The following is a 14,847-nucleotide window of genomic DNA, read 5'->3' as shown; positions in this document are numbered from 1 at the left end:
TTATATAACAGAACCTTTAAACACAGATTATCTTTAGAAAGAAAGTCAGTGACTGTTGTCAAACTGCAGTGATGAATTAGCTGAAGCTGATGAGATGCGTTTGCAGAAGGAACTGACCAAGAGAAAAGAGAAGTAGTCAGCCTGTTTTGGGAATAACAATGTTCTTAAAGATAAGTAAATAATACATGTGATCCCACATTTATTGTTCTCTTGGAATGATTTTTCTGACTTCAGAATAAACAGAAACTTTGTTTACGTTGTGGCTGGCTACTTTTCATAGGGCTAACAAAGGACTTCTGCCTGTCAGTACAGCAAAGCAGTTGGCCAAAACTGAGGCCGCAGCAAGTTAAAATATCTTTGGTTTTCTGTTGGAAGTCCTGCCATACAAGCAATTTCTGACCCATGGAGTCAGTGTAACTCACGTTTTTTCTAGGACTCTTACTGGCATCAGGAGAAGACCTATACTGGGAGTAATGTTAAAGGAACAGACTTTTTACACCTTGATTTGCTCATGTCTTGTAAATAGATGCTACCTCTGAGCGCTAAGATTTTAGGCTTCAAAAAGAATAAAAGAATGTGTCTTGGATGAACATTCTCATGCTCCTTGTAGAGATATTTGTGCACCCTACTCTGACTTCAAAAAATTCTTTTAAAACTGGGAATACTTTACCCAATTTCTTACTTGACTTATCATTACAGGCTTATGATTTCTGGAAGGAGTAAGTTATAACCCACTTCTGTTGTGAATATTGAATAATTTGATCTTTTGTGAATAATTAATGTACAGGTTAAATATGAGTCCAGCCAAAACTCCCATTCCTGCTGGTGAGATTTTGCCCTATTTGAAACTAGCAGTTTGCCAAAGAATGTGGTGGATTCTCCATTGCTTATAGTCTTTAAAACAGACTGAATGTCTTTCCGAGAAAGATGCCCTGAGTCAACCACAACTTATTGGCACTGATTTAGGAGTTGCTGGGCAACCTCCTCTGGGCTATGCTCTTCAGATGTCAGGGAAAGCGACTGCAAATTTTCCATATGATCTTAAAATCTACAAATACATGGCTGATCTTTGAAATACCAGGGCCTTAAAAACGTTTTTCTTTTTTTCGTTAGGGAGGTTTTAAGATCTTTGATGTGCTAATGATCAGAGTCATCTAGCTAGATGATAAATCTCAGATGAAAGAAGTAGATGGTGAGGTAAGACTTCTTTCTCACCTCTGCCCGGGAGCTATGGCACATCTTAGTAACGTCCTTAATAAACAGTATGTGTGTTCATGGGATTGGGCATGATTTTAATTGCAGCTCAGTAGGAAGCTGTTTTCCTATTTTATGAAAACTCTCTTGATTTTTCAAAATGTCCTCATGTTTCACGGGTCTGAAATCATGCCAGCCTTACACCCCTTTCTAGCTTAAAGCCCAGGGCTTAAGACTCTGGGATTCTAATGCCATGTCCTTGTTCTGGGTCAGATGGAGCGGGAGACTGACCGTTTGTCTTCCAAATCTTTCTGAAAGAGTTGGGCTGGGGAATATGGACTGTTCCCTGGCAAAAGTCCATCTCCTTCTCATTTTGAATAGCAGCTCTATCCTGGACCCTGAAACTTTCCCTGGGGAAACTGGCCAGCGCTTTTTGGTGAAAATGTCACTTCTCACAATTTGATATTTCTTGGCAAACACCTTCTTTCCCAAATAGTAAAATATTTTGTCAGAAAATTCATGAACAAGTCTACCAGCAATGATTATGGAAAAAGCTACACTCAGATATATAGAGAGATCACTTAAAGCTGTGATGCTTTAAGAATCTCAAAAGCTTTGTGGCCCACCAGCGATAATAAATCATAGCAACTGTGACGGCCAAGATGAAAACACTATCAAATAGAACACAAATTATGTCTTCTGTTTTAAGTGTTCAGAAGTTTCTTAATGAATATGTTTACATACTTTTAAATCAGAATTTTCTGTCAATGCTAGGGGGAAAGAAGAACAAAACTTTTTCTTCTCTAAATCAGATTTATTAAGTGTAAACAAATGTCCTTCCCAGTCTGTCTGAAGCCGGCAGTGCTAAGTTTTAACTTTGCAGAAAGTATTTAACATAATATTTACACACAATATGTTAAAGGTTTCCTGTCCTATTTTGAACAGTGGCAAAATTTCCTTTCAGCCTTTCGGTTTCCCACTAATTTTTTCATCTTAAATCAGACCAGGCTAAAAAACCTGCTGATCAGATCTTTACTGAGCTTTATTGTAATGTAGTTTAAATGGATGCAGACGGCTGGTTTTTCTTTTTCTTTATTTCTTCATTTTTTCCCTCCATGTCTGAAATATTATACAGGAGACTGAAGTTCTTGTGGCATTAACATGAGAGTCTCAAAATGGGCCAAAAAATAAATATTGTAAAAATATGTCATCCAAATCAAATACTGTGTGAATAAGGGAAACTGGAGAGGTTACAATTGTGGTTCAAGGTTTTACAGGCAAGGTACCTCAAAAGTTAGCTAAATACATTTCAGATGGATGTAAAATGCAGACAAAATGTGTTAAGTATCTTCCCCCAGTGAGATCTTGAGCCTGGTTCAAATAACAACCTTTGAGGTCAACTTCCCATGTGGTTACCTATGGGGTGATGGAAATAGGCTCAGATGTCCCTCTCCCTTTGGCAACAGCATCCACCTGGTTAAAAGGCAGAGGATCTGCTATGGCCTGACAGCGCACTGTGGACACCTTTATGCTCATCTGCAATCAAAACCCTGAGGATGCCCAAAAACTCTACTGCAGTATATGGAGCTTTTAGGTTTCCTTACACTGGGCAAAAAATTTGGCTACTGACTGCTCATGGTGTTTAATGATATAATTGTCTTATTTATATGTCCTGGTTTCAGTTGGAATAAAGTTGTTTTTCTTCTTAGTAGCTGGTATAGTGCTGTGTTTTGGATTTAAGGTGAGAATAATGTTGATAACACACTGAGGTTTTAGTTGTTGCTAAGCAGTTTTTATACTAAGTCAAGAACTTTTTGGCTTCTCATACTGCCCTGCCAGCAGAGACTGGGAGTGCACAAGAAACTGGGAAGGGACACAGCCAGGACAGCTGACCCAAACGAGCCAAAGGGGTATTCCATACCATATTATGTCATGCCCAGTATATAAACTGGGGGGAGTTGGCCAGGGGGGACCATGGCTTGGGGATTGGCTGGGCATCAGTCAGTGGGTGGTGAGCAATTATATTGTGCATCACTTGTTTGGTATATTGTCTTATTCGTAGTAGTAGTATTTTCCCTTCCTTTTCTGTCCTATTAAACAGTCTTTATCTCAACCCACGAGTTTTACTTTTTTTTTCCCCAATTCTTTCCGAACATCTGTGTGGTGCTTAGTTGCCGGCTGGGGTTAAACCACGACATTATGCTAAATTGCACTGTGTAGTCCCTTAACAATTACGTGGGCTAGCAACAGTATCAAATGACAAAAATTGCATTAATGTAATCGTAGCATTGTCCAGTAGAAGCATGAGAGTCAGTAAATACCAGAGTCCACACAGGTTTCCCCGTGAGGAACTTCTCTCACCATTGCATGCTCTGGCAGCTGCATGTGACTTTAGCACAGGGGTTGATCATAATATCACTGATTATGTAAAAAGTCTTTGCTTATGGGACTGCTCTAAATGCTTACTTTGAAATATTTACTAAATAGTGAATGTTTGGGCAAACAGTTTTCACCCAGTGGTTTACATCAAAGTGCTGGTGTTGGCTATTAGACCTTGACTGAGGTGTTTCGGCTGGTTTTGAGTACAATTGTGAAATCTTACCATTACTATTACAGAGCTGGTTCAGTTCAATGGTCCAGGATAGTTTTCATGAACAGATTTTTTTCAGGGTGCAGTTCTGGTCAGCTGTTTGACCATATTGCTTTGCTTGGGAGCAGAGCCTTGAAACGAGAGTCTCAGCAGTGAAAACCGAGGAAGAACTTGCACAGAAATTCTGGGGGCTAAAATCTTGAAATTTTTTGCAAGTGTCTAGTTCGTGACTCTGCTAAGATCTTCCTAATGATTCAATCACTGCAAACCAATTTCCTTCCTCCCCTATCTGAGGCAACAGAGCTGTCTGTGGCAGCCTGCCTGTACAGATGGGCACTTGCTCTCAGGAAAGGTGCAATTCCTCCTCCTTTTCCAGAAATGTCAACTTACTACAAGAACTCCAATGTGGTAAAGAGTTAGCTTTCTTCCCTGTTGCAGCATTTGCAATACTATCTATTTTAATATATATCAATCATATTTAGTGATTTAAATATTTTAAATTTACTGTTTTAACAGGCAATAATATATATTGCATTTGTGCAGCAAGTTGTGAAGTATAAATGTGGCTCTTCTGCCATCCACTATTTTCCATAAGTCTTATCTGAAACCCGCGTTGTTTCAGCCCCTGTGACTGGCAACAAGAGACTCAGCTGAGCAACCAGACATGAGTATGAGCTTCAGGGAGCCCTCAAAAGTTACAGAACCAAATGCCAGCTTTTGTGTTGTACTGTGTAAAGGCCAAAAAAAGGCCGTACATGGACTATTTAAATATTTGACCAGCTTCCCTGTGCAGCAGGAATGAACAGAAACTAGCTTGTTCTGATTTAGATTAGATGTTAGGGTTCTTTAAGGGGTTGTGTAGGATCCTCTGCAGATAGCAAGCTTGTTATGTGTCTATTTTTAAAAAGATGGTTATAGGTTATAGGTATGAAATAGCATGGCCACATCAATAAATCCCATCTTAAATATTAGTGAAGCATTTATGCTTGTTGTCCTAAAGTGCTGCTAAAATCCAGAGCAAGGTCCTGAAGCTAAGCTACCTGACTGACTGTCTCTGCAAGTGAAACCATTTGTAGAAGCTAGGATTAATTTGTAGTATCTTGAAGTAATAACAAATTGTAGAGAAATATTTTTTCACTTAACCATCTATGGAAAAATCAGTGCATTCCTCTTTTCATATTCTGGGTTAACCTATAAATTAGTTCCTTAGGTATTTATAAGGATAGCTCGGTGTGTGGGATTTGCTAATAAGCCCTCCTGAATTCTAGTTTGGGTTTCCTTTGGTGAAGTGAGCATGCATATCCCCAAGTAAGCCATCTGGACAGACCCTGTTCAGTCTGAAGAATTTAACACTCCTGTAAGGTTTAAGCATTCCTAGAAAATTTTGGATACACTTACAAATTGTATTTACATTTTTTAACAGTGTGAGTGTAGCCAAGATGGACTCTATCTGGAAGAGGTCTCACATTTATCAACTGAATACTTACTCTGAGTAGTGAAGAGGGCAAACCTTAGAAAAACAAGGAAAATCTGTTTGAAAGGAGGAAAGAGAAGTATTTTCTTCAGATGGCATGCCTTCTTGCATTTGAAGTCATATCCTATAGAATATATGGCCAAAGTTCAACATGATGTGGTCTGAGCTTGGCTTCCTTTGGTAAATAAAAGCATATATTCAATGGATGGACCTTCCTTTAATTTCAAATTCAGACTCAAACTCCCTCCAGAGTTTGGGGAATTGTGTTTCCAGGGTTATGACCAAAAAGCTGAAAAATGAGGGAGCTGTATGCAAAGCTCCAGGATCTGAGATTTTGTGTTGAGGACATCTCTATCATTTAAAAATCCTTCCGTATACAATCCCCCCACAACTGACTAGCTAATAACCTACAAAGACTTAAAAAAATGTACTGAAAGATGAATGCTCTGTTTGTATGTGGGTGTTAGCCTTTTTTTTAAAAAAAATCTCAGTCTGTCCTTCTGAACTCACACTCAGTACTGCTGCTGAAAGCACTCAAATAAAACTTTGCAGTTAAAGAATTACTTTATCAGCCAAAATTATCTATTAAAAAACTTGAGGAATTTTCTGGTGAATAAAATATTGTACTGCAAATATTTGCTTTGCTTTAACCTGGCATTGTTCCTGCTCTGAATATATTGACAATTTGGGGAGAAAGACACATTATCATTTTGAGCTGTGTCTCAGTATTCCTGATCTAGTTTCTTTACAGAATATGTTACAGCAGCAATTCTGTAAAAAAATGTCATTTGATACTTTGGTACAAGTGGAACAGTGTGTCAGCTCTGTTTCTTTGCAAAATACCTTTGCTGTGGACACAGATCTCAGCGAGTGCAGCTCATTTAAAGCCAGAAAACTTTCTCTGGTCCCAGCATTACTCAGCTTCCACATTTAATGTGTCCATCAGTTGCACACTTGGCAATTACTCTTGTCCAAAAAGAAATTTTAAAAAAAAGATAACTTATAGCTGAAAAAGTGATTTACATTAGAAAACAAATCCCTGCAGTGCATTACAGGTATAGCTGGGGAGGGAGTGTGGATTAGGAGCCTTGCCAAGGTCCCAAACAGATCTGTCTTGGGCAGCTCCATGCCTCACTTGGACTGCAGTTTTATCTCTTTGTGTTCCACATTTTGGGTGTCTGCTGCGTGCTGCAGTTCCCTCTGGACTCGAGGCAGGTTCAGAAGGATAGTGGTCACCTCAACATCAGCCTCAACACCTGGGGCAGTCAGTAGTGAGGTGCAATTTGCTTTTTTCCTCTGAAAGACACAACCTCCAGCCTGACATAGGCGAGAGCTTATAGTCTGAGCTCTCTCTTGCCATACCGCTCTCAAAACTCAATTTTAAAGGGCCCAGAGGTTCATTTATTTGTTTGCAAGAGACATTCCCTTGAGAGAATGGGCTGGATTCATATCTCACACCCATGCAAATCCACAGTAATGGCTCTCATCTTGGAAATCACTCTAGTTTATGCTGCTGCAGTAAACCAGGACTTGGCTACTGTATTCTTCCCAATCATCATTTTAATTCCAGCACATACTCGTATGTGCTCTGCAGTAAAATTAGAGAAAAAAACATCTGGCAAACAAAATGATTACCAAATAGATGTTGCCCATTGGCCCTGATTTCACACTCAGGATATTTAAAACAAATGTTCTGGTGCTATTGAGATCTTGACATGTTTGTGTTTAGCTTGTTGGGTCAGCTGAAATTGCCTGTGTTCACAGTCCCTGATGAGAGATACTTTGAGTCACAGATTATTTAGACTGTTCTCAGCATGGGGTACAACTCAAAGCTCCTTAGCAGCATGACTCTCATAACAATGATATAACCCAACAGCAGGTCCTCTGACCTGCCAACATGCCCGTCACTTCCAGGGAATTTGTGTAGCTAAACAAAATATTTGTGAACTAGTGGGAAAACAGGAGTCACCTGCAATGAATCTGTCTTTATTTGAAGGACAGACAGCACTCTGTGGCCTGTTCTGATTTCCTGGCATATCATACCAGGTTTTTTTGTGGAAATGGACCACATCTCAAGAGATGCCAACAGTTTTCTTTTCCTCTTGTCTCCTTCTCATTTGGAGAGGAGCACATGCACAGTTTGGTTTGGTACTTTTTGTTCCAGTGCTGCATTTTAAAGGTGGGATGGAGGCAGCCTCTCTGCTCAGATGTTAATGAAACAGTGATGAACTAGGCAGTAGAGTCCAGAGGAGAGACTCAAAGCTAGTGCAGATGATTGGCATTTTTGCTATATCAAGTTAACAACATATGTGTACAGGGAAATGGGAGGGAGAAGAAAAGGGTAAGAGCATGTCTTTGGTTGAGGGATAATATTCTCCAAAATCTGAAGACAGGCGACTTCACTAGGAATAAGCGCATGTGCGTGCTCTAACCTACCTTAGACTTGCTCTTCGTGGCTGAACCCGTTTCTCCCTCCATCCCTTCTTTTCTTCCTCTTCCAGCACAAAACCTTCCCAGCAAATCCAGCTTCCCCAAATAGGACCACCCTTTCTCCTCAACCCAATACAGTGTAGAAAGTTGCTCTTCCCTCTCGCCCAGTCTGAGATCAGTTTGTCCTTGTTAACACAAACAGGAGCAGGCAGCTGAGATGTCCTGCAGAAAATACTTGGCTTTTCCATGTGTGATTCATTCCTCAGATGTAGTATGCATCTTTGTCTCTAGACGATCCACCTTTTCCTTCAGCTCCGTCTTTCGCATGGTGCTTTGGCAACTGCCAAACCCACTGCCTAGAGTAGGCTGTACTCATTAACTTCTGGCTTTATAACATGTTCGCACCTGACACCTCTCTGGTTTTTTCCTGTCCAGCTGAGGCTGGCTTTCTGGATGAGAGTCACAACAATTTGGGGTGGTGTTGGGGTTTTTTTTGTCATTATTGGAATAATTTTTCCATTCAGGAAAGACTAAGTCAGTCTTGGTAGGCTCGTAGGGGCCTCAACCCAAGAGAAGCAAAGCGTTCAGTCTCAGCCAGTCAGAATCACTTTAGTGGATCCATATTCTACCAGAACATGTAAATTTGGTCAAAATGAAACACTTCAGAAAACATATTGATTTTGTCAGCACTTTAGTTTAAGAAAATAGGAAGGAGGAAGAATTTCAGTGCTGTTGAAATGTGCTGTTTTTAAAACACTGCTATTTTGGTTTTGTTTTCATTTCAAAGAAACTTTGCTTTGGCATTTTAACATTGTCTTGTTTTTTTCTAACAAAGTCAAAGTAAAAATCAGAAAAGAACTAGTCTTCTGTGTTGAATTCTGAAACTTGTAGGTTTAATTTTAAAAGAAATGAAAATATCTATCTAGATCAGTAGCAATCAGAACTCGTTTCAGCAGAGATCAACACTAAGCCAAAAAGCTTAGACAATATCCCTACCATCTCCCATCACCCATCTGGGGAAAGTGGGACTGCAGGGGATTCAAATAACAAATTAACATGGAATAATTACAAGTAATTTAACTTCTGAAATGAGATATTTTTTGCACGAACAATAGATACAGCTTGAACACCCTTCTTTCCCACAACTGTCAAACATGCTTGTTTTTATGAGTCCAGGGATAAAATTCAGTTTGACTTCTTGATAACATCTTTTTGGTATCAAAACAAAGTGAATGTGGCATAGATTCTGAAAAATTACTATGTACATGCAAAATCCAAACTGGCTTTTATGTCAGCTTTTTACATTCTCCCTGAATTTCTCTTCACCTCCCCTTTTATATCAAGATTTGAAGACTTTTTCAGTTCAAATATTTTTATTTAAAAAAAAAAATCCCTACTGAAGAAAACATAGTTTTTGTGAAAATATGTTGATGTTGACAACATTTGGTGACGTCTGAGTGATCAGTTCTGAGTAATCAGTTCTAAGTAAACCATCTGTTAATTTTTTTTCAGATTGCACATGGGGAAAGTAGACACAGTCATATCAGTAACAATGGGAAGTATGTATCTAATTCTTCTTATGCCACCACAGTAAAATCAGGCCTTAATAATAACATTACAGCAAGATAGATAGTTTTATTATTCTTAATAGCATGGCAGAGCATGGGACAGTAAAGGACAGAAAAAGTTGACTGAGTCTGAGAAATGTCTGGTATTCTTACAGTTAAAAAAAAAAAAGTCTTCATTAGGGAAGTCCAACAAGAACAAGGTAGTTATGTGCCATCCCATTAAGTCTGTGTGTATTAATGAGCAATTAAAGTGTAGTGACATGGATGTAAGTGAACACGATTAAGAGTGAAAACTCTCCATGCCCTAGAAGGAGTTTTGTTTCAATTCATAAAAGGAGCTGGTTGTTTAATTATGAACATACATAGGATCAGACTCAAAATCAGATTCACTATGTATTTTGATTCATGAATCAAGCTTTTGTTTAACAGAAAGAAAGAAAAGTTGTGATTTAATTAGTGGCATGAGAGTTGGACAACCCGATCTCATCAGGACTAATCACTTTCCAGGAAATGCTGAGCGCCCTGTCTCACACAGCATCTCCCAGAAATGATCACTATTTTGCAGGACTGAGCTCGGTGTTTAACACAACTGTTGCAAGAAGCTGTCATTAGCTGTGTTACGGAGGACAAAATGGGGACAGAAGGCCACTGTTCTTGAAATGAGTGTGGCAATCCAGGCTCTCAAAGCTTTCTCTCGCTTATTAAAACCAGAGTTTGCCACTTCCATCCACTACAGGCTCAAAGAACAAACTGGATTTTATTACAAAGTGAAATAACAGAGGATAAGTCCAAACAAACAAGGAAGTTGGGCATGAAGAGGTCAGGTTTGGAGACGGTGCACAGATGCTTTCGGGAATTAGTATATCCACATGGGAGCAGCCACCAAAGGAGGCATGTAGGGCAACAGAGGGTGCCATTGTGCCATTGCGCTAATTGTGTGTTTTGGGGGATGGTTTTCCCTTGCAAGCTCCAAGATCTAGTAGATAAAACACAGTCAGATATATTTATTTACAAATGTTTGAGAATTTATTTGCATGGCAGTCCTGGCAATGCAGGCAGCAAGGCATCACACATGTTTTCAGGTATATATATGTACAAATAAATATATATTGTCGGAGGGGTGCATAAATACAAAAAAGCACACCTCCTAGGTGGGCTGTGATAAGTAACTTCAGTGCACATTCTTTTCTAGCTTCATATGCAATCTATTCACTCATTTCTTAATCTGGCAATCTGTAGGCTCCCAGTGAAGCCCTGTCTCCTCCCTCCTCCCCAGTGCTTTGGAATATTTTCCTCCAAATCTGCTCTGGCTTGTGGTCCAGCAGATCAAAGTACTCAGTCATTGACAGCATTTGTTTATAGTAAAAAATGCCATAGCTTCATTTCCAGATTTAGCCCTCATCACTTAGTGCTGTAGAAAAGGGACATTTTTAGATACTAGCTCTCAAATTAACAGAATTTACAGTTGTAATGTTCTTATGAACAGAGAAGGCTATTTTTGGTCAGAATGAAGGTTTGTGATGGACCAAAGCTATTAAGGTCCCTTACTTTATTAACAGAAAGGTAAAAAATAGTCCTAATTAAATACTTTAAAGCTCTCCTAAGCATTCCTAAACTAGCCCTTTCTGTAAGGGAAGGGGCATAAGCAGAGGGTGTGTCGGGGCGGTGCAGTTTTCATGGCACTCCTTTAGCTGCCTGCATAATTCATACTGCTTGTTATGTGCCCAGCCCAAAGTTCATCTGGTAAAAACCTCTCCCCTCCTCTGCCATGTGCTCCTCACCCACGTCGCAGACAGGCACTTGCACACTTCATGCAACATTTGCTTCACGCAGCAGAAGACACTTGGTGAGTAAAATCACTGATACCCTTTAAATCACTGCAAAGCGGGTAGGGGTCTTAAAAGCTTAAGAGGAGAAGCTGAGCCGTGCAAATGTTGGTGTAAAAGCTCCGTTGTACAAACAAGAGCTGCGTTCCAAGGATGCTGCCACCTTGGATTTCACTAAAAACAACACAACCCTCCCCTGCCAGATTATTTAAACTGTGAATCCTCAGGCCAGACAACCTTTATTTTGAACCTTGTACTCTACAAGTCCTGCAGGCTCATGTTGCCTTTTCCCACCAGAGCACAGACTTAGGTACACGTTGTATTGTTGCAATACAGATTTGAACATAAGTTTTGGTTTCTGTCTGTGTTTGAAAGGCAATACAGACCCAGCTAATGACAGGTCCCATTTGCTGTCTATGGAATAGACATATTCCATGCAGTTTGTTGGGCATCCAGATGTAACAGCAATGAGACCAGCTAAGCTCCTAACTAGTTTAGGAGCATTGAAGTTCTGACCCTGGAAGATTTTTTTGAGGAGAATTGTGTGTTTAAGGAAGAAAGCCATTTGCCATGTAAGTTGCCTCTGCTATAAATGGAGACTCCTGTCACAGTGCCATCAATTACAACAAAAAGAATGAAAACTACGCACAGTGTTTCAGTGAAAAACAACACGACAAAAACTTATGTCAGAAAATAGCATTAAAAAGACATAACTCTTTTTTATAGACTCATCTGGAAATACTGTTTTCCCTTGAGTTTTGCTTTGAAGGTGAAGAGGATCAGGCCTGTAATAAAAATGTCTCACAGAGAGAGAAGTAGAATTATTCAGTGTGAAAAGGTCCAAAATATATGCAAGAAGGACCGCAAACTGGCAATGGCTTGGAGGTAGAGGGGCACACTTCTGCTCCTACGGTGAGTGTCCCAAAGAAGATGGAAAAACTTTCAAACTTGAAAAAAGACAGGTTTTGTTTGAACACAGATTAGAGTGATAAACTTCTAAGCAGAAAAAACTCATGTGGCTAGGCAAGCCAGAAAATAAATAGCAAGTTTTCTGTGCCAACCTTGTGCCAAACACCAGTACATGTATGTTGAAGGTGAAATTTAAGGTCAATGCATAAGGTCTCCCGTGACAGGCTCTAATGGCCAGGACAAACGAGAAAGGAGTATTTAGCTCCAGCGTACGAGGAACTTGGTGGCAGAGTGTGTCCATCCACATTGCTTTCTTTGCTAGCAAGCAGCAGTGTGTTGTGCCAATTACCTAACCAGCTAACGGACCATTGCCACAACACCACGGGGCTGGCAACATAACCTCCAGCATGAAGGAATAACCATGTTTTTTCTGTTGATCACCTTGTACAAAACTCAGGTTAGTGCAGGGGAACTGTGAACATCTACCTACTGAAATTCATGGGAGCTGTCATGATTGGCCAGATTTTTCTTTAGAACAAAGGAAACTTCCCAGTTCAGACCTTCAGAAATTAGACTGGTGTATAATGTTGCCAACCTCACCCTTCCTGTCCCCTCCTCACCTGCCTTTGATGGTAAGCCAGGTATTGTTTAGATGACTTCTATACCCAATTCTGTTTCTTCACCACTGAAATGCCTTCAGCTACAATGGACCAGCTCTTTTTTTACCTGAGCATATTGTGTGCGTGAAGAATGATAATTTAAATTTTTTTCCTCTTCCATAAATCCTGTGGGATTTATGCCCACAGATGCTCTCTCAAAATGATGTGGTAGCAAAGAGTCACCATGGTCCCTCTGAGTGAGCAGCAAGGACAATCAGTGCAAGAGGGAAAAGTTGCATCTTCTTGGACATGCACCCTTGAGTGTGACCTAAGCACCTCTATGGGTTCCCTGTGCACTTAGAAATTGCTTGAGGTCTGAAGTGCCTGGATTTATGCTTTCCAAGTGTATACATTCTGCTTTGCTATAACTTTTCACTTCATTTCTGTCCTAGGACTGAGTCAAACCTGGAGTTTCTATCCTATGGAAAATTCTGGAATTTCAGATTCTGTTTCCATTCTCAGTCAGAATTAAAGAGAAATGTTTAGGAATTCCATCTTGGAAAAAAACAGCTCTTGCCCATCACCTGAGCCATCCCCACTTGAATATAGCCGAAATGTTTTTGCCAGACTGTTTTTAGTTCCTCTTTCTATCACAACAGAGAAAAGATATTTTTTAAAGTTTCCTGTAATTTTCTTAAACAAGTTAATCAAAATTGTCGGAAGACTTTTTGTTTTGACAAAACAGTATTATTCTGACCAAAAAAATACAAGCATTTAGCCAGAAGTTATAAATTAAGCCTAGTCTTTTCCTTCCCTGATTCTGCCAAGTTCATGAACTCAGAGATACACAGGAGACCCACACTCCTCTTCTAAAGGTCTTTTTGCCACAGCAAAACCTTTTGCCACAAAAATCTTTTGCTGTGAATGAGGACATTCACTGATTTGAGACGTCGCCACTCTCTGACCCGGTAACAAAAGACTCCATAGAGAGTCGTTCCCAGTCAGTGAGGTTTATATAGTTTGGGAAACAGCTGGTGGTAGCCAAGATGCTCAAACTTTCTCACCTGCAGGATTGCACCTTCACTTGAAGCTCTGGCACTTAACACTACACTTAGTCTGCTGTGCTACATTTATCCTATGATCGGAAATACTGCAAAATCCCCAACAAAATGGCGTATTGCTGCTTCTGTGAGAAATGCTACGTAATCAGAGACATTTCCCAGAAAGGGCTGCTATCATTCTGTGCAAAAGCACAGTCAGGCTTTTTTTTTTATCCCAGAGGTGGGTGCTCTTGCCCTTGAGCTCCAAAGAATATTTGGAGGAGCAGAGTGGTCAGGAAAAATAGAGGCTATGGCATGAGACAATTGCACAGCACTACACTTACAGTAATTTTCAAAGAGCATAATAAATGACATGAACAACATGCTGAAGTTGCAAAACTGCAAACAATCACCATTTATCTTTTTTATTGGCATACTCTACCCCTGCACCTACATCTGAAATACACCCAGATCATGATGCTACTTCCCACTAGCACAATGATTTGGCCTTATTGGTCTTGGAATTGGGAGAGAAGGCTTTAGCGTGACCAAAAGGGAGAAGATCCAGATAAACCTTCTAGGTAGGCTGCATGTCTTCATTTTTTCTAAAGGAAAGGATATTTAGGAAATAATCTATGAGCCACAATCATGAACTTTCTCCAGGACGTTCAGGTTAAATATTAGACCACTACTATCACTATTGAATAGGATAGGAGAAAGTGTACTTAACCTTGATGCAGCCATTTATGTGCTCTTCCAACTGAAAAAGCTGGAGGTGGAGGGGAGGTGAAATAATACCTCTCTGCCATGCTACGTGTACTCCTGGTATATGGGCCTTTGCTGGTGAACCTTACAGACCAGGTCCCTATCACACTAGATTAACCAAAGTTCCAGGGACAAGCGTCGGTGTGACCAGAGTACGCAGTCCCTGAGAGAGAAACGCGTGTCCATGAGTTGGACAGTCCTTTAGCTAATTATCTGTCAGATCTTGAAGCGCTTGAATCCTCTGGGGCTGACATGCAATAGGAAGGTGGTGCCCTTCCCATCCCACCTTTCAGCAGGGATACATGGAATTTCTCTGGAAGATTATCCACATGCTGTTGTCTGTCCATGCACCATCACATGCCATTATCTAGCTGCTATTGGCTGGGGTCCTGTCACCAGAGACTTTGGTGGCAAAGGACCCAAATGACCTTAATGGGTCAGGATGCAGTCTT

The sequence above is a fragment of the Buteo buteo genome, chromosome 1 (genome assembly GCF_964188355.1).
Source record: "Buteo buteo chromosome 1, bButBut1.hap1.1, whole genome shotgun sequence".
Classification (NCBI taxonomy): Eukaryota; Metazoa; Chordata; class Aves; order Accipitriformes; family Accipitridae; genus Buteo; species Buteo buteo.
Note: the sequence above shows the minus strand (reverse complement) of the source record.